This window comes from Uloborus diversus, chromosome 5, assembly GCF_026930045.1.
Source record: "Uloborus diversus isolate 005 chromosome 5, Udiv.v.3.1, whole genome shotgun sequence".
Taxonomy (NCBI): Eukaryota; Metazoa; Arthropoda; class Arachnida; order Araneae; family Uloboridae; genus Uloborus; species Uloborus diversus.
In genome coordinates, this window is record NC_072735.1 from 69,066,313 (window position 1) to 69,087,936 (window position 21,624).

Genomic DNA, 21,624 nt, shown 5'->3' on the forward strand with positions numbered 1-21,624 from the left:
ATGAAACACTAACCTCTGTAAACTAATATTGTTTTCCCCGAAACATACTTTGTTCGCTCACTGGCGTCGCGTGAGGAGAACTCGTCCCGACGTGTTTGCTGCACACGGAGCGACAGCAAGCGACCGTTACTATGACAACGCGGATGCCGGCCGACTAATTATTTAGGAGTTATAGGCAAAATTCGCTTTGCCCGAGGTATCCACTTTAGCCGGGTTTCCCCTACTAGTGTATATGATTAGTAATGATAAAATTGAAAGAGGATATTGGCATACTTTCTACACAATTATTTTAATTAATTATTAAGAAAAGCATTATAAAACTGCAAAAAATTGTCAAATTCAAAAATAAAAATAAAATAAAAATATTTATAATTAAACTCTAAAATTTTGTCTTCAGTACTTATCAAACGTAGGGTTTATAAAAAATACCAAATTAGAAACTAAAAATGTGATAACCCTTGCCAAAATGCAATAAATATAATCTGTACTATATACATAACAATAGTAAAATATGGGTTAAGAAAAACCAAAAAGGTGGTCAGTCTGGATGCACTATCATTATTTTCTCATAACCAAAATATTTAAAGTACTTCTCTTTTGTAACAAAATAAAATTCATTTGATTAGTTTTACAAATACAAATGCAGAAAATGAAGTAAAATGAAGAAAATTATTACTTTGGAGTCATAAAATTTGCTTTTTCTCACAAAATCTTTGATTTAACTCTTTTGAGGCTGATTGTTACTATGGCACCATTTAGTGGTGAAGGTTACAATTAGAGAAAACCGAAACGAGACTGCTAAAACATAGATTCTTAGAAATTAGCAGTGTCCCTAAAGATACAAGCGTCCCAAGGTACCCCACTCTCCCCAACTCTCCGCCGCAGCAGAATTTTTTTCAGCACTCTGCGACCCGATTTGGAAAATTTCTCAAATAATCTGCAAGATAAACTGACATTACATTAATTGTAAAATCTAAATGAAAAGCAAGAAATTACTTTAAAATAAAATGCTAGCCTTTTAAAATACAAGTAGGGGAAAAGGGGGCTCATATGAACACGGGGCACATGTGAACATGGTATGTTTTACTAAGATCACTTCAAGCAAAAAATCTGGAAAAATTCTCAAATAAGGACAGTACCAGTTGTATCTCTTGGACAAACATTTAGAGCAATAAGCCAATTTATGTTTCTTTGGTGGCAACTTCTTTGCTTTAGCAAGTGTTGAAAAAAATTTATCACTGTCTTCTTCGCGTGAAAACATTTTAAAAACTAACTGCTAAGCTAAATCTAAGTATTAAGAACCATTATATAAACATTCAAGTAAATTTATGACAATGTTTAAATATTTTTATTAAGTTAAAAATTCTTTGTTTTTGCTAATTGCTCTAAAGTAAACAATGGAGCACTTGGGAACACAAGATCCAGGGGCACAAGTGAATAGTTCTTATAGCCGCTTTCCGTAATATTATTATTAATGTAGGATATTGTTAATGTTAAAAATGTGTAAATATTTATAATTATTATTTTACCATAATTCGATTGTAAATTTATTGTTAATTGTTATTAATATTATGAAGTATTTATTTATTTATGTTTATTATTTTTATTTTTACGATTTTTTTGTTACTAAATAGCTGATTAATAATTTAGTGTTATATAATTCTTGCAGGAAATAAAAAGACAAAATATTTTCATTTAATTAAAAACAGAAGTTCAAAATTATTTTAAAATGCATTATTAAACAACGTATGAAACTTAAAAGCAAAATATATATAGAATAACCCTTACAAGGTAAAACATTCTTTGTATTATGTAGTCATATAAGCTTTTGCTAGTCTTTTCAGTGATCAGAACCGACTACGAGACCTTAGAATTTGACAGTGAGCAGTTATATATTCGAAAAAAAAAAAAAAATTAATGGAACAACTACTGCGCAATTGAAACTGATGCAGTATAGGTTACAAACCCTTCAAGCTTCAACGTATTTGTTATATAGGTATATGTTTCATATTGAAGAATTTTCCTGCTCCTGCATTTTTTACGAGTGATCAATATGTACCTCCCTATAGAGGCACGTGTGAACGATTGAAGACGTTTTTTAAAAACACCATAAAGTATTGAAATTATTTTTTTTATCCCAAAAAAATCCATGACACAGTGAAAAGTTAATTCAATCACGGGGATACTTTTGCGTTGAGAAATTGATAATATTTTTTGAAAAATGAAGAAATAAAAAAAAATGTTCACATGTGTCCCCTTTTCCCCTACATGTTTCCTGTAAATTATGTACCAGAAAGTGCGGTACCAATTTTCGCGTACTGAAATTTAAGATTATTTTTCTTCAAAAATTTTGGGTTTTTTACGCCCCTAGGTTCGAAACAATCTACATACTTCCATAGGAATCTGCGTCAGACCGTTTCTGCTTAAAATGATATGGCTTCGAAAATCTGAAGTTACTTTGTTTAAATCCTGTTCAAATGCTTCATCTTCCTCTGTAACATTTACATTTTTCTGGCGTTGACCTCGCTTCATCGACTTTTATTGTTTTACTTTAACATGCAATACCAAGTCATAAAAATAAAGCGAGCTTTAAAAGTCATTATTATATTTTCCGTCTTCTGTCCAACTATTGTACCATGATAAAAACCGTTAAATTGTTAAGTAACTTATTTTAGGTCAAAACGAACAATTTATTGCAAATTTTACTTCACGTCTATGAAACAAAAACTAGAAAGACTCAAACTGCGTTAACATGATCATATCATTTTTCCTCAGTTACATTGTGATATATGTCTTTCGTGTAAATTTGCAGTAATATTAATAGAAAGTTACAAAAGATATTTACAGATCATTCAAGAAAACTTTGAAAATCAATTTTTTACGAAACTAAATTCTTGTTTTAAATTACATTTCTGCTTGCGTGTTATTATCCAACATTTCTTGTCAATCTTTTAAACACTCAAACGCGAAATTGTTGCAATATTTTCTTGATGCCGCCAGTCACGACAATCTCTCAGTTGCGATTAATACAGCCATGTGATGTTTTCGCTACGCGATGGCTTTAATCCACCATTGAGATTAATTTCGAGTTTTTTTTTTTAATGAATTTGATTTAACCCCATTTTGATAAATTTTAAAGATAATATAGATGTTGGTGGCAACAAATTACTTTTGATTCTTTGTTGTTGTTGCGGTATCTATCTATTAAAAAAAAATATGACGCCACTGGAAAATTTTATAATTTTGGCAATAACTACTACCAACTATGAGTACAAGGTATCTTCTGAGGGGCAGTTAAGTTAGTTCAGTATCGAGGGGCAGTCGTTACAATTTTGTTAGATTTTGACACCCGTCAGCATCAATTTTCATGTTCTTTAAGATGTTTCATCTTAGTCTCATTAGAGTAGTTTAATAGCTGTCTTCCTGTCAATATTTAGTTCAGTAACTTGGTATTTAGTTAGCAACATTTCGCAATGGCATTTGGATCCGCCAGGGAAATAGGAAGGTCAGTTTGAACCAGACTTCTAGCATTTTTTACCAGACAGTCTGCAATTTTATTAAATTCCAGACTCAGTTTTAATTTTTTGATTGAAATGTATAAAATATTAATATAAATCATAGGGCGAATGTAAGAATGATGGTTAATAATAGGGACTAAGCAATTAAAAAAAGTAAAACAAAATATGTTTTACCATTTAATGAGTATAAAATGGCTCTGTAAATCATGTGATTTTTTTTAACCAAACATTTGCTTTTTTTGCTTATGCGTTCCAACGTACAGGGTTAGCCCAAAAGAATGACCTGGTTTAAAAAAAAATTAAAAAAAAAAAAACTATAACACATATTAAAATTGTTAAAGTAAAAAATTAAAGAATAACATATCTTTTTTTTTTTTTTTGAGCAAAGTTCAATTAAATAAATGTTCAGTGTGTGACTACAATGTGAAAATGTTGAATTGAGTTTTTAATTCTTAAAGCTTTTTGCTACGAACGTTCTAATTTTTCATTGCTCGAATGTTTTCATCAACCTTTACATAGAGTCGACGTATATGATAATCAGACCCTGGGCGAAATTTCAAAAAAATAACAATTGGTCGAAATGCTTCAGAATACTCATAAAACCGAATTCTACTGTCCATGAGTTCCTTTCAAATGAAAAATTAGTTTTTAACTTTAGAAAAAATTACAAACCTGAGTTTCATTTTGTATCACTGCTAAGACACAGGGTTTTTCTCTCTCCATTGTAAGCAACACCGGGAACTACGCCCAGAATTGCTACTGGAGGCCGACTCAATTTTGGGGATGGGCTTTCAGGTATCGCCCATGTCATTATGATAAATCTAGAGAACAACAACGCGTGACATTTCACGAACGAAGGTGACATTTTCCACACGCAACTGGACCAACTAATGGACGCCAGGAGAGGAAGTCGGAAAAAATCTGTTCGAAAGAAAAAACGCATAATGAGATGGTATTCGTTTTTTGTTATCGGTAATGATGTGTTAACGGGGTGTGAACAAAACGTTCTAAAGGTGTGGGAAAGCACCGAAATCTGATAGGTAACGTGCAATTTTCTATATCTAATCATTCATCATTTTGAGTTCCTTTTTCGCTTTAGTTTCGATTTGAGATGGTGATCTCGCTCTCACTGCCGGAAAATCTCATCATTGTTAATTTTTAAATGGCTGAGAAAATGTTTTTGACAGAAGATGAAGTCGTATTCACGGATGGTTTTTGACACGTAAATAAGTAAAATTAGAGACTTTTAATTCTGTAAAAAAAAAAAAAAAATGTTATTTTTTAACTTTACAAACAGTTATGCATTTTGATGCTTTAGAGTAAAAAAAAACATGTTATTATCAAAGGGCTGAAAAATGAAGCAACTCAACTCGCTATTTGTTTTGGTTTAGAATGACAAGACTTTGTAAGTTACAATCCATCCTGTTTTATGTTTTAAACTAAACTTCCCTTTTAATAGTAAATATCTATTTTTACGGAGGATATTGTTATTTTTTTATTAGTATTAAAGACTATTTCTCAGTTTACTTTCTCCGTCATAATTCCTGCGTTTAACATCCGGTTGCCAAAAACAATGAAATGTAAACAGTAACCATAAAGTTCACAAGCCTCCACTTTTTGATTGTTGCCAAAACAATGAAAAATAATAGTAATTATGCAGTTAGTTTGGTTAAAAAATTTAACGAATTAATTTCAAGGTTGAAATTATGCATATATTTCGATTTTGGGCATTAAACTTTTCAAATAATGCAGGTTTTCGAGTTTTCTTTGATTCAAGTCAAGTCATTAGGTTAAAAACGTTTTTGAAAACTTATTTTCATCATGATTGTTCAAAATTGCTTTTACGTTCGACCATACAAACTTTCAATATTTTGAGTGTGTGTTTTAATAAGGATAAATAATAGGTAAATACATAAAATACACCGCCAGCTCCTTAGCCCTGGCTATAAGGCGGTAACTTACTGAATAAATTACTGAACAGGTAAATACGTTTTAAGTTTTAAAAAGTTTCACTGCTAATAAAGTTCAAAACGAAAAAATTTGAAAACAAAGTGCAAAATATATTTTAGTAATTCTAAAGACTATTTGTATAAGCTTGGTTCGCTCTAAAAACTATGAAATGAAATTAGTGTATGATTTCTTAATTACAGAGCTCAAAAATTGCAGTTGATCTTAGTACCTTTATATTTAGGTTAATTCTAAACAAGCCAGTAGAATTTAAATAAAAAAATTGAGAGAAGAAATGTAAGTGAGATAGTAAAAGCTATTCGAACAAAGCCGTATACTGCCTATTTCTTTTCTCATATTTTTAATTTAAATTTCATTGGCTTTTATTGGTAGATAGCGAATCACATGGTCCATTGCTTTATGTACCGAGTGGACCTAGGTAAGAGGGTGTTGCGTCGCCTTGCCTTAGCTTTAGTTTTATTGACTTTGTGAATGGGAAATAGCAGCATGATTTAATGCTCTATGTGTATAGTGAACCTTGGGTAAGAGGACGCCGTGTTGCCGTCTTGGCGTTAGTTTAATTCGCTTTATGAGTTAATTAGTGTGTTGTGTGAGGCGTTAGATTAATTCACTTAAACTGGCTTGGCGTTAGTTTAGTTCGCTTTGTGGTTAGTAGATAGCGAGTCACGTGATCCATTGATTTATGTAGCGTGTGAACCTTAGGTAAAAGGACGCCGGGTTACTGTGGTTTACTGAAGTTATAGTTGAGATGTGTTTGGCGGATAGCAACTCATGTGATCTATTGTTTTACATGGCTATATCAAGAACTCAAATTTTTTCCGTTGAAAAGTTGTATAGATAACAATCTTGATTACGAAAAATGTGATTTCAATGTGACAGAAGCAAATTCAAGTAAATTGCCAGTTTTGCTTTATTTATTTATTTATTTGTTTGATATTTTCTTTTGCAAATAGGCTATCTAATTAATGAAATCATTAACACTAATAATGAAAGCTTGATTGGCATATTCCTCTTCGACAAAGGCTGACATTTCGCCGCGGATACAAAACAGAACGTTGCGATTGCGAACTTCTGTCCAAGCGTTCGTGCGACCACAACTCATCGCAAAAAAGACAACGCAAGAGAGATGAAGAAACATGTTCGTCGGAGTTATTTGTGATTCGGGGGTAGGGCCAGAGGGCACTCCACTTCAAAGAGCGCTCCGTAAATGTCGGGGACGCCGTTGGTATCGATCAAATGGCAACGGTCGTCATGACAACGGATCGGCCATTTCCTCGCGACGCAAAGAAAAGCTTTTTCTTTGGCTAGTAATGAGCAATGTCCTCTTTCCAGCCGGAGGCAGCTGAGAAGCCGCCGATTGATATTTGGAGTGGAGCCGCGCAATTAGAGAAAAGAGTTGCCTCCACAGAGTTGATTAATTGCGACTCCACCGGCGGCACCCCCAAGGGACGGAGAACATTCAAGCGCGGGCTTTCTGAGATTTTTATCCTGGGCATCGCTCCCCACCAGGTTTTTCAGAAAGATTTCGTTAAGCACCACATCATTCGCTGTTCTTAACAAAAAGTGCAATGAAGTTTTCTGGAGCACTTCATTAGACAAATTTCGAGGCTGGACGAAGTTTGGAGAGTGCAAGGCATTTGGGGCACAGATTTACTAAAGATATTGCATAAACATGTTTTGAAGCTTTCACGAAGCTGCTCTTCAGTGCATGGGTATTATTCAAAAGGTCAAATATCAACAGTTCAACAAACTGTTCTTAAATAGCAATTTCAATAAGCAAAATTTTTATCCTCGGTATCATTCCGCACTAGGTTTTTAAAAAAGATTCCGCTGAGCACTACACTATTCCCCGCTGTTAACAAAAAGTGCAAGGACGTTTTTTAGACGCATTCTGAAGCTGGACGAACTTGGGGAAAGCAGTTAGGGCACATATTTTCAAGAGATGTTTTGATGTTACGGAGCTCTCTTTGAGCACATAGAAATTCTTCCGTGAAAAGGTATTACATAAAAGTTGAAATACATACAACTTAAAAAACTCATTTTTCCACAGTCGTTAGGGTTCGTTATATTACGCACTTCAAACCTCATCCCCTCAATCAGCAGAGAACGGAAAGAAGAACATCCTTCTGCTTTTTCACTTTTCCTCCGTTTGAGAAAAAACAAAGGAAAAGCACAATTTGAAACTTTGTCTCGATTTGTGCCTTTTCACCTTTTTCTGTATAAGAAAAAGGTTGACAAGCTGTAATTAATTACATAAAACTTCATGCTGGCTAATCACGAAGTATAATACAAACAGTATACCATCCTGAACCATTCCCCAATACGCATTCGGGTAGAGCACGGCAGGAGGCATCACTGGGTACCATATTGAACCAGCAAAACAAACTCATTGCGCAACAGAAGTACAAAATTTTATGGACTACATTACATCTAATATTTATTAATTTTTCTATCGTACCATTCAGTGACGCAACATGAAATAAAGTCAAAAGCTCCCCAAAGTCATTGTTTTAACATTGATTGCCATATGACTCTCCTCCGTCCAAGAAGGTTAATTCTGGCTTCGTGTATGTCTTATGCCAAAGCTGCACTGAAATATGTATTTTGCACTTTGTATCTTCGTTTCGTTTTTACTTTTAAGAATATCTGTATCCTATCAGAAGAAGAAGCTTGTTAGTATAAAAACTGGTGAAAAAAATAGCTTTAACAAAAAAAAAAAAAAAAAAGAAATATCCCAGATGAAAAAAATGTTGTTGTCGAATTTCTCAATAACAGCGTCAACAAACAACTTCCTTCATCAAACAGCAGCCTAAAGAATGATGAGAGAAATTCTGCAAGAGCTAGATAATGAAAAACAACAGAAATTTCAAAATAGGGGTAATAATTTTGTGTCCAACATCTAGCATTTATTCATATCGTTATTGTATCAAGTATCTTGTACTATTGTATTATATTGTCTCCTAGTGATCTTGCAACTCGTAATGTGTGTCTTGCAACTTGTACATTCATTTTTGTTTCACTTTTTCTCAAGAGTCTTGGCAAAAGAACAATGTTGTAAATATAAAACCTGTTGTAAACGCATGACTTAAACTTAAACAAACAAAAACGACAAAGACCAGGATGAAAGACGAAGAAAAAAAAAGTTAGCGCCGAACTTCTCAATAACAGCGCGAACAAACATCTTCCTTCATCAAACAGCAACCCAGCAAATGCTGAAGGATATTCTGCAAGAGGTAGATGATGCATTTTGCAGAAGAATACAATGATGAATTGCGGCCCTGCATGCTTTGCAGACGAGTGAGTTGGTTACCAAGTTGGAACGCACGGTTTGCGGGTGGGAATGGTGCTTCCTCCACCCCCCTGTTTGCTGAGAGACGTTCTGTTTCTGAAAAGATAATAAGCGATTATCTAAACTTTCAGCGGCATTTTAAGTTCCCGTTTGTTTCAAAACTTATGACTTCTTTTGAAATTGACTCTTTCTTTGAAAGAAATGAAGATTCCCTGCATCTGAAATTGTTTGAGCAAAGTAAAAGGTTAAATACACAGTTAAACATTCAGCAAAATTTTGCAGTAAATCTATAAAATGGAGTCTTCAGTGCACAGAGAACGTTTTATGGGAAATTACGGGCTGAAAACACACGATGACAGATACATACTAAAGACACACTGATATTTCGTGTGCTACGAAAAACGGATACAAATACTACTACTACTACTACTAATAATAATAATAATAATAATAATTCAATAAAAAAAATATGAAAAAAAAATCAAATTACATTTATTTTTTAAAAAAGATTGAAGAAACTTTGCAGTATTAAGTAAATGAGCACCAAATGCACTGTAAAAAGATTTTTCAAACCCCAAATCGAAAAGAGTTTTAAATATGAACTAAAAACAAGAAATTAAGCAATTAAAATTTAGATAGGATAATTAAAACCTTTATGTCTTGCGTATCTATGGGTAAAAATCAATACATTATAAGTTTCAGAACTACATGTCTTAAGTTTATGATGGTTAGTGTTTTCAAAATTCTGAAGGTAAAAAGCAATGCAGTGCCATAAATTTGAAAAAAAAAATAAAAAAAAATGATAAGGATCTAATGCTTGACAACAACGTTGGAAAATAAGTAAATGAAAAATATAATGTTTCGTGAAAAGCCATTGCATATTTACTATCAGATGAAAAATCAATTGAATAATAATTTCTTCAACTTCGAGACTCAAAATAATGTTGTAAATATTGTCTCGCTGTATAACTATCACACCCTTCACAAAACATGTACAATTAAGCGCATCTGCATGTAAAACTTAAACAGTGAAAGCAAAATCAGATTTTACGTTATATAAATGAAGTCCATCGCCGCAGTGAAAATATTATGATTCGTTTCAGTTCAACATGATGTGGAAAGTTTTTGAGTCAAAAGAATTTGAAATTCTAAAACCCGAAACTGGAATTAACAAATTCCATAGCAGGCCAACGAATGGAATGAGACTTGGAAAAGTTCCATAAAACTGGAGGACGTGCCAGAATGGTGGCGAAAACGTTCATTCAAATGCTAAAATTTTAAGCTCGACGTTGGATATGTGTCTGCCAGTGAAAGAAAACCACCAGCAGAACGTTTCAGTTCCGCCAGACTTATTGAGTGTAACTAGTGAAAGAATATTTTAAATGAAAAGAATGATTGGTGTAGTCCCATATTTCTTTTTTCGTTTAGTGAATGATGATCGGGGACAGGCAAAAAAAGGAAGACCAAAAGAAAGCAGTGATATTACTGTGATAGTATCTTAAAAACTCATTGATAAAGTTCATTATACTCATGCTGTTGGATAACTAGGCCCTGGGAACAAACAGCTTGGACCCCTAATGGATAGATTTCCACAGTTTTAACCAAAAGTGTTCCTGTTAGTCATTCTTCAAAGGTCGCGGAGGTCATGCTCTTTTGCCTTAGCTGCCAGAGTGCCTGGCTCATCTTCCAGATAATTATTTGTTGGTTTACAATGAAATGCATGATGTGGATGCACACTGTAATAACTCTTCTATTTGAAAGTGGTTTTTCAATAAACAGAATTTGCCTTGCTTATTTGGGGGGGGGGGGGGGAGGAGAAAAAAAGTGAACACTAAGCAAAAGATTTTAAGTTTTGGAAACATTACGAGTTTTCTAAATTATTTTAGTTTTCTATCTCAGTTATGAGAACACGCATTCAATTTGTTCCAAAAGTTTGTTCTTTAATCAAATACCAATAAATGCCATATTGGAATTGATATATGCATCAGGATGAGTTGGTTCCGTAGCGTCACTCCTGTATTTTTTTTTTTTTTCGTTTGTTTTAGAGAAAAAAAAAAATCACGTCAGCTTAGTTACCACTCAGAATTCAATGATTTCGCAAAACAGCTCCGGTACTAGAAAATTTACAAATTTAGTCATCGCATAAATGTGTGTTCATGTATATGTTATTGTGAGAGACCGAAATCAGGGAAGGTCAACATTCACCGACAAATGTTGGCACATTTACCAGTTTTCAGTCTTTGATAGTAGCACACACACACACACACACACACACACACACACACACAAACACACACACACACACACACACATATATATATATATATATATATATATATATATATATATATATATATATATATATATATATATATATATATATATATATATATATATATATATATATATATATATATATATATATATATATATTATACAGAGAAACTTTGAAAAAAATCAAGAAAAATCAATTGATCCATCAGGTGGGAAAAAATGAAACTTGAATATTTCAATTAATCATTTTCTTACTACTGTTTAATAGCACCAACCCAAAACTCAAGCTTTCATTAAGGGATGGTAATGTCCTTTAATTTTAAATGAAATGCCAGATTCACTTTATACATTGACCTGCAACCGGAGGTTAGATCCCTTCCTCCGTCGTGCCGGACTCCCTCGAGAGAAAAGGGATGCCAGCGAGGATGGGGCGTCAGTAGCCCTTGCTTCGAACCCCACCATTTGTCAAGCAGACAAGGGACGTTGGGGCGGAGCCAGTATGACCTCTTCTCTGGTGTGTGCCCCCCCCCTCCATCTTGACTCCACATTAGTGGATTCCTCCTTAAGGTATCTGACGTTTGCTCAGATGAATGTCATGTTGCAGTTGAGGGAAGGACAACAGTACATTATAAATGAGAAGGGGAAAGGTACATCGTTGGAAACTTTCTTTATGAAGATTGATGGGGGAATGTGATATCGAGACATCAATAGAAAAAGCTTTTTATTATTTAAAAGTGTATAATTAGAAACTCTGAGAGTCCTTGAGATCTTAGATATTTTAGTGCGATTATTTCGTAGGAACATTGTGTAGGGGGATCGAAGAGTAATATCATTTTTTTCAAACAAATATATTTTTAACACTTAATTTCATTAACTACCCTTTTGCCTATTTAAGTGTACAAATTATCACTTAAGTTATTGCTACACACATGTTAATTGTTCACAATTTTTACAATTTTGGTTAAATATTTAGAGATGGTCTTTTCAATATCTGCCGAATTTCTAAGTTTCTTGTCACAAAGCAATCAAAACAAAGGGAAATCAGATGGTGTAATATCGGGTAAGTTGGTGTGTGAAGCAACCCATCACAATTAGTTCAACAATGTTCATCTTAAATATTGCGGTGTGTATAATCATGCTTAAGAATCCTCTTTTTTTTTTTTTGTTGACAACCGTTGGAATGTATTCTCCCTACATTGCACCATCTGATATTTTTTTATTTCGATTGTTACAACACCTTCTATGTGGCTAAAAGTGAAAATCCGCTGATATGCAGAATTTCATCGCCATACTTTTTGTGACAAAGCAAATTGATTATTATTGATTCGGCACTGAAAATTTGCACTGTAGTGGACAAAAGGATGTTGATAACAGGAATATTTAAATCATTGACTGAAAGTATAAATTTTATCCGATTAAAAATTGATCTGTTTGGAAAAAGAAGCAATATTTTCCACTGCCCCTAATATTTATTTATTAATTTTTTTCCTCAGCTCAGCTACAAAAATACTGCTATGAAATCTTGACTAAGACAAAAAGAATTAATAGCTTAATATATGATCAAATGATTTCTTGTTTTAAATTTTCATTCTGCTCTTCCGTTTTTATTTTTCTAAGTTATAAATAGACAGGCTCTCTGAATGTACGAATCGCGCTTTACAGAGATTAGCAGGTCATAAATTGAATTTTAATGTCTGAATATTCTTTGTTTTTATTCGATTTTAAAATCAATAAATTATTTTTAAAAAAGCATTTAAAATCAGTGGGCTAATAAATAAATTTTATATTTAAACGCAATTATTAAACAACAAATAAACGCAATACTTTTTAAACAACGTTTTCAGAATGCAATTGTTCACCAACCAATACAATTGAGTCTTTTTCATTTAATTTTTTTTCTTGATTTTTCAGTTAAAAAATTAACTACAATAACTAAATAAATTATCTATGTTATGCTACTAAAATAAATTATATCTTAAGTAAAGGACCGACGAGTTAACGAACTTATTTAATTAAATTACGAGGATTAATTTTATAACTTTTAGCCTTTCTCGATTATATTATATTTTTAAATCATTTTAATGCATTGAAATTCATTCTTATCTGAATACAGAGATGAAGGAAGAAAGTAAAAACTTTTTTAATGAAATTTCAGGAAACATTTACAAAAGGAAAGATTACTTCTGTTCGTGATTCTTTTAAAGGTGATGTTACTTAACCTACTCAACTCATCATTTCGAAGTTTGAGTTGATCTTTAATTTTACATTGCTATAGTTAGTGTCAAGTTTCTTTTCTACAAAAATATCTTTTACTATTTCTATTAAGCGGGTTTATTTTAATACTGAATCAAACACGAAAAATTCAACTTATGAAAGAAGTGATCGTTTGAAAAGAGTTAAATCACTTGCACTGTGCTTTTATAAATTTGAAAGCATCTTTTATTATTTTTCTACATGTCATTCTGCCCTTCAATTTTGATTACTTTCCTGATTTTTTCACTTCATACTACAAAAAATTTACTTTAATCAAACATTCATTTGTATTTTCAAAATGAAGGTCAATTGTTATTATTTTAGTTCACCTTTTCATCTTACATAGTATGTCTCGCAATTTAATATCAAGACCGCACAGTTTACTAAATTATGCAGGGTATAAACAACATGAATTTTCCCCCTTACTACAGTAAAATTTTATCTTTATCAGACATTCCTTTTGATTTTGGATACAAGTTTTGTTCATTATTATTATTATTAATTTTTTTTTTTTTTTTTTTTGCTTTTTGAATCAACATTTTTCACTTACTTTAACTTTAGACCATGCATACTAAACTTTTCCGGTTATGAATTGCATAAATAAAACTTTTTCTTTACTAAAGCATTTTTTGTTTCAATTCAAACACTATCAGAACAAATTTCCTTTATTATTATTTTAATTAACTTTTTTATTTAACATAAATCACGTAATTTAACATCAATGCCGCGCATTCTACTAAATTATGCAGATTATCAACGATAAACATTTCCCCCTATATTCAACAGCAAAATTTTATCTTAATCAGACATTCCATTTGATCCTGGCAATAAAATTTTGTTCATTATTATTTTTATTCACTATTTGAATTAACATATTTCAAGCACTTCAACATTAGACCATGCATGCTAAACTTTACCGGTTGCCCGGTGATGAATTTTATAAAGTTAAATTTTTTCCTTACTAAAGCATTTTTTTTTTCAATTTACACATTATAAAAACAAATTTCCTTCACTATTATTTTAATTCATCTTTTCATTTAACTTATATCACGCGCTTTAACATTAAAACCATGCGTTTTAAACTATGCAGTTAAACGTTTATAAATCTGGAAGAACTTCAAAACAAATTCTCAAAAATTTTCAACTCAAACCGCAAAAACATATACAATAAAATGCAAAAAAAAAAAAAAAAAAAAAACACGGCAGGAGTATTTGAGATTGGAAAAAGCAATATAGAAACAAAAAACATATAGCGAGAACTATATTTCCTCTATCAATCCAGTTCCAAACTGAAACGTCCGTACGTGGGCAAAGATCGCTCTTTCTTCTGCCTCTTTTAGATTTGGTGACTATTCATTCTGAGAAGGAAATAGAAAGAAGGAAAGGGGCAGACCCAAAGTAAGAGCTCTACAGCTTGTCAAAACACTATTGGAAATCAATGGCGTGACCTCGTGGAGCCTTGATGGACTCTCGTTTCAAAACTCTTCAAGAAAATGTTTCTGTTATTGTGGTGGAAAATGTTCTTCCAGTAGATCGCGATCTACGAAGCTATCTTGCTTCCATAGATTTGCGAAATATTCAAAAATAAATTGCATAATATGTTAAATAATATTATAAGTAAAACTTCGATGCACAATTCCCTTCACCATGGGTTTTCTCACATCCAATCGTCAATATTCTAACGTCTAAGCTGAAATTATTAATGACGTTGACCTTGTAGAGCCTTCATGGACTCTCTTCTCAAAACTCTTCATGAAAATGTTTCTGTTATTGTGGTGGAAAATGTTCCTCCAATAGATCGCGATCTATGGAACAATCTAATACTTTCATAGTCTTGCAAAACTCATACTAATACATAAATTGCATAATCTGTTAAATAATATTATAGGTAAAAATTCCGATGCACGATTCCCTTCACCATGGGTTTTCTCACATCCATCGTCAATATTCCAACGTCAAAGTTGAAAATATTAATGACGTTGACCTCGTAGAGCCTTCATTAACTCTTCTCTCAAAACTCTTCAAGAAAATGTTCCTGGTATTGTGATTGAAAATTTTCTTCTGGTAGATTACGACTTTCAGAATTAAATTGGTTTCGTATCCTTGTAAAATAAAAAACAGTAGAATAATTAAATAACGATAACCTAACTGTTAAACTTTTAAAACAAAATGTTTCTGTTATGTGTTGGGGAAGATGGTCAAATATATCGCTATCTAAGGAACGATCTCACCTCCGTATTCGAATGAAAATTATTGTAATAGAAAACTTGCTCAATGTTACTCTTTAAAAGGGCTACGGAGTCGGAGCCTAAGAGTTAGGAATCGGAGTCGAAAGCTCTAAAATTCCCGGAGTCGTAATTGGAGTCGTAGTTGGTCATTTTTCCTCCGACTCAACAGCCCTGTTTTTTAATTATATTAATAAAACTCAGTAAAACTTCGATCTACTCTTCCAATCACCTACCGGTTTTCTCGTATTCATCATTGTCATTCTCTGTCTTCCCTACTGAAATCAATGGAGTTATTCTCTTAGAGTCCTGATGAATTAATGAATCAAGACTCATAAAACGAAATAGTTCCATTTTGTGTTGTGGAACATGTTCTTCTAGTACATAATAAATACGATCTATGGAACCATCTCACTTCCATATCCAAACAAAATCAATATAATAGAAAAATCATTTGATGTAATATTTTAAAATAACAACATTAAATAGGTAATACCTCAATCTCCAATTGTCACCATTCCGCATTGTTTTGCCATAATCGTCATATTTCTTCGATCTTATGTGCAGAAATTAATGTTACGACCTCGTCTTGATGGAACCTCGTCTTAAATTCCTAAAATAAAATATATGTATTATGTATGGAAAATGTTTGTGAATGCATTGGGTCCTAACGGAATAATCTCATTGCCAGATCTAGGTAAAAACCACTGTGACGGATTTTATTACTTTTTTTCAAAAGCACTTGATTTTGTATCATGGGCTACCATGCATCGCAAACACATGAAATTAGAGCTCAAAAATGGACTTAAAAAAACAATGATAGCAAGTTATAAATATATAGATAGAGCAGCAAAATTATCAGCAGTAAAACAATAAAAGGTACAACGATCCAAAGAAGAAAAATTGCTCATATGTACTTGAACTACAAAAGAATTCAGTCACTAAATGTCAGCATCATTCTGGCACGCAACTATCAGTCATATATAGGTTTTCTTCATTCAATAAAGAGCATTTTTTAACAACTGTTCTTTGTCAATCTCGATATTTTCATTATATCTGAGTGAAATTCCACATAATATAATTGTTTAGTACTGTTATTGATTAACTGAACCTTTACATTCATGATCTCCTCATCTGATGAACTCCTTGAAAAAGTAACTTGGGAGATCTACGGAGAAAATTACTTTAGAGCTGGGGAAGAGAAATTGCATCATTGTATTTATAAGACAGCCCAAACATCATAAATGCAAGCAATCCAACATTACTGCCTTGCAAGAAAATAAATAGGGTTCTGGACCTTTATTTTCAAATGAATAAATGAATTTTTCTTTTGGTAGTAGCCTGAGTTGTTCTTCAGTGATAACGTGTAGAATCTCGATTATCATACTAATTGGGACCGCCATGTCAGAAATCTCGGTTAATTGAAACTTAGTACAGCACTTGTCACGATCACAAATTTTTAAAATGTATTAATTAAAGATACCATAGAGGAAAATGAACACATAAAAAGCAATGTTTTACAGTTCAAAAACTAAAAGGGAAAATAACTTGTAGTAAGTTTTAAAAAGTCAATTAAATTTATTTTAACAATACCAAGTTAAATGTTAAGAGATGCATTTAACTGCGCCAATTTCCAAAAAATATTTTTACTGTCAAATTGAATATTCGTCATTTTATTAAATTTGCATTATTTTTTTAAAAAATAGACTTCATTATCGGCTCGGTTAACAGAAACCTTGGTTAATCGAAACTCGGTTAATCGAGACTCTACTATTGTTAATAGTTCGTCCAAACGAATCTGAGATTAACTTCATGGAGTACTGGCACAGAATTTAAAAATTTCTTGTGTAGTTGACTTTGATTTAGTAACTTTTATTCACGTGCGTAAAACCTTATGTTCCATTACACTATTGCAATCTGAACTAACCTTCTGAGACAGTAGAGTTTAGTCGTAACATTCCCTAAATACAACTTCCCTATAAACAACCATATTAGGATTAGAAATAATGTTAAAGCTAAGTCTCTTTACTGTGATCCACATCTCCCGCGCCACTGGTCTGTTAGAATATAATACTAGAACATAGGACAAGTTTCTGTATAGAGGGAATACAGTCGCTCAAAATAAAGTATATTAGCGACTAAAATATAACAAAACGTTACTCAATATTTGAAAAACTTAAATCTTCAGTCTGAGAAAGTTTTTGATTAATTCGATCTCTAAGATCGACAATCAAAGAAAAGCGCGAAGTGTAATGTGAATTTATCTCTTATTTGTTACTTTCTGGAATACTGTAAGCTAGTGATATTCAATCTATTACACTTGGCTTTAGCTAACCGTTTTCTTGAAGGAACCTCTTGATCAAAGTGGAAAAAAAAATTGGATACCAAAGCTCTGCACTGTAAAAAATCTCGGAAAACTCTCTGAATATATAAAAAAGTTTTCCGTAATACACAGATTCGTACGCCCTCCGCAGTTTTCTGCTATAATCAGAAACGTTTCCGGTTTAGCAAGAAAGTAAGAGTCGACGCATGCGCAGATTACACGGCAATTTTATAGTCCAGCAGAAAATCTAAACTGAAACTTTCGAAAGCACGCAATGAAAACAAGTGCTGACTCATGTATGCGAAGTAACACTCATCAAGGGAATTAGTAGAAGTTTTGTTCCTCGCATGAATTCACTGAAGATAATTTTAAAGTCTTATATTTTCTTGCTTATGTATCGTCATGAGATTGAATTTGAAGCTATGTCACTTATTTTTAAGTACGAAGTGCAAATTCTCGACGCATGCTCGCGGAAGGAATACAAACTGAAATTAAAAACCAAATAACTGCCTAGAGGACGCCATGTAAATTCATTGCGTCGCATAACTTGTGTAGGTAATTTACTTTTTTCTTGGATACTTTTCTTCTTTCTACCAAATGGGTAATTTTTGTTGGCAGAATTTTATTCTGTCATAAAAATCACCTTTTTGGTGACCAAAGCCTGCAAAAGACCACCACCGACGAATAGGTAAGTCGCTTTGCAACTCTATTACTTTAAAGAGATTTAGTTCATATGTTCATATAAAAAAATTTAAATAAGTGTTATTGTGTACTTTGTTTTTATGTGTCAATCTCAGTTAATATTTGGCTGAACATTTATGTATCAAGCATTATGAATTAAATGTTATAATATGCAAATTGTCAGGTTTGATAGTTCGTCTTTAAGGTTGCATGTTTTCATTCTCTTGTAAACAGTGTAGCTAGATTGTATGAAGTAAAAAAAAAAAAACTATCTCTTGTAATTAGGAACATAGTGCTTCAGTATTATCTAAATGACGATATCTCTTTAAATATTTGCATTAGCGAAACGCTTTAAATTAGTTAAATGTGTATTAATTTATTTAACAAATAAATACATGTATGTATTTAAAAGTGTCTTCATTTTTTTCGTTTTACGAGCCTCAATTTTACCAAAAGCAAAAAAAAAAAAAAAAAAAAAGACTTAATAAAATAATTTTGTATTTTTACACCATATTAAAGTATTTGACTTATAATTCATATGATACTTTAATTTATAATGTATATGATACTTTGATTTATAATGTATATGATGTTGCTTTTTCGAGGGGGGGGGGTGCTTCATAGCATTTTATGGGTGCACCATCACTCTTATGGGGGGTGGGGGTGGGGGTATTCTCGTATATATGAAATGGAATAATCATGTAATAGAGTTCAATGTTTTAATAAATAAAATATATAATGCATTTTGCGCACACTGTAAAAATAAAATCAGTAACCTATTTTGAATAAGTATTTATATTTGTGATGAGCTGGAAAGGGCAAGAACACACTCTAAAAAATTTCCGTAAATTTAGGAGCATTGGCCATAAAATTATACGGTAAGTGCCCTTCTTCGAGGAAACAGGGCAGTGACCGTAATTGTAAAAAAACTACAGTAAATTTAAGTTGCGTTGACCGTAAAATTACGGGGCAGTCGTCCAGTCCCTTAATCTGTGCAGAATACGGTCATTCCCCGTAATATGCTAGCTGATAAAGATCACGTGTCGTTGTCACGTGTTTCTACGCAAAGAAGCGGGAAGGAGAAAAATCAAGATGGATGGCCTGTGTTGAACGAATGTTGTCTTCCAACTAGAGTCCCTTCCAACAACTTAACGTTTTAAATATGTAATGTATGATATAAGTCCCACAATATCTGAACCAAATATACGTATTGGAGAGTAGGGACTCTGACATACAGGCTCTCATCTAAGTATTGCGCCTAGGCATCGAAAGAAAGATGTTGTCTTCGTGCTTCGTCGCCTCGCCATGTGATTCCAATGTCTGGATTCAAAATATTAAGTAAGTAGTTTTTTTTCTATACTATTGTTTAAGTGTAATTTTAATCCACTGTTCTTTTTTTATTAGCTATTTTGATAACAATAATTTGTGAGCATTGATTGATGGCGAGTACCGAAGCGTCGCTGTAACGTTGAAATTTAGCATTGATATTGATTACATAGTACAATGCATGCAAACGTGATGCAATATAAACGCACAAATGAATATCATATTATGCTCCATGTGTTTTAATTTCCATAGTTTCATTCAAAAATTTCTGCAGTATTTTTCTAAATTAATGTAATTAATTAAAGATGTTGTGCATGAGGACAAAATGAATTATTTACTAATTCTCTGCATGCTTTATATTCCTGGTTTTAAATAACCATGATCAATGACTAATAGGAATTGGTTACATTTTTTAGATTGTTTTTAATGAACTCAAATGTTACATTTAAACCAATGAAATAAAACATAGGTACGTAGTTGAAAATAAATTGCTTTAGGCTACCTCTTAACGACAGATTCGTTTTTAGTACAAAATATAAATAATGACATCATTGTTTTCATTAGTTTCACAGCTATAAATGTTTAAAACATGTTTCATACATTTTTTTTTGTAGCTAAATCTTTAAACAGTTATTCATACAATTATTATAAACCAAAAATAATGTGATGTAACATGTATTTCTTATCAACTTTCAACACTTAATTAATTACTGAATTGTTTCTGGTTCAATGTGCCTAAACTTATAAATTAAATGTAAATTTCTATAATAATACTATGTTTTACTATAACTTACACGAACTTGGCTTGTTTCATGCAGTACTTTCAAAAACGTTTAAATCGTGCTTACTTCAAGTTTTCTTATATACGACTAATGAAATTATATGCGAAACACAAATATTTTCATTTTTGAATTTTCTTGGTCATTTCAATTTGGATCTAGATCCATGAACGCTCCCCCTGGTTGTACTGCTGTGTTTTGAAGTGTTTCCTTCAAATAGTGTTATAATCGAATGTTTGTTGTCAAAGGCGCGTTTCATATTATTCTTTTGAATGATTTGGTTCTGGTATGAATGTTTTTGACTGGAATGTGTTTTAATCATAATGGCAGGTTTATAGGAGTCATGGTTGCAGGTCCTTGAAGTGGGGGAGGGGCAGTGGTGGATCCACAGAGGGAGCAATTGGGGTGATCCCCCCCCCCCCCATCCGAATTCACGAACCTAAATTTACCTTTGCAAATTTAAATTTGTAAATTCGAAAAATTTCCGGAAAAGGTCTCCAAACCTCCCCCCCCCCCCCCAAACTCATCACAAAAAATCGCCAACTGTATTTTTACGACTTTAGTTCCAAAATTTTTTCAGGGGAGAGTCCTCAACCCCCTCTCTCCAATGTCATCAAAGACCGCCAAAATTTTTGAATTTTTCGATCTTCAATTTCGAAAAACTACCCGAAATCGAAAACGTTTTCGAAAATGTCGTTCATTCAAACTTTACGGGGTTCTTGAATCAGAAAGGAATGGGCCGTTACTGTTGATCCTTCTGTTCTGCTTTTGAATTTATGCTTTGTCTTATGTGTGTACTGTTATAAAACTATTTCAACGGTGTAGTTATTTAGTAGTACTTAATACATTCTAAACTACTGGGCTTATACATTTTTCTTGTTAGTTTTTTTGGTTTTTACGCAGTCGGGTTTTTGTTTTTATTTAATAATTTTTTATTTAATCTGGAGTTTTTTTATATAAATGATGCATAATCATACCTACCATTTTT

General features: G+C 32.4%; 1 long non-coding RNA gene across 2 annotated transcripts in view; it reads right to left on the reverse strand.

Moving 5' to 3' along the window:
- The window catches only part of LOC129221996 (uncharacterized), a 555,093-nt gene that overhangs the window by 44,621 nt on the left and 488,848 nt on the right, over positions 1 to 21,624 (reverse strand). Inside the window, exon 6 of one of the 2 annotated variants that reach the window (XR_008580559.1) lies at positions 16,024 to 16,140. The exons of the other annotated variant lie outside the window; for it this stretch is intronic. This is a non-coding gene — a long non-coding RNA (uncharacterized LOC129221996). The remainder of the gene's footprint in view (positions 1 to 16,023; positions 16,141 to 21,624) is intronic. 2 annotated transcript variants of the gene reach the window in all.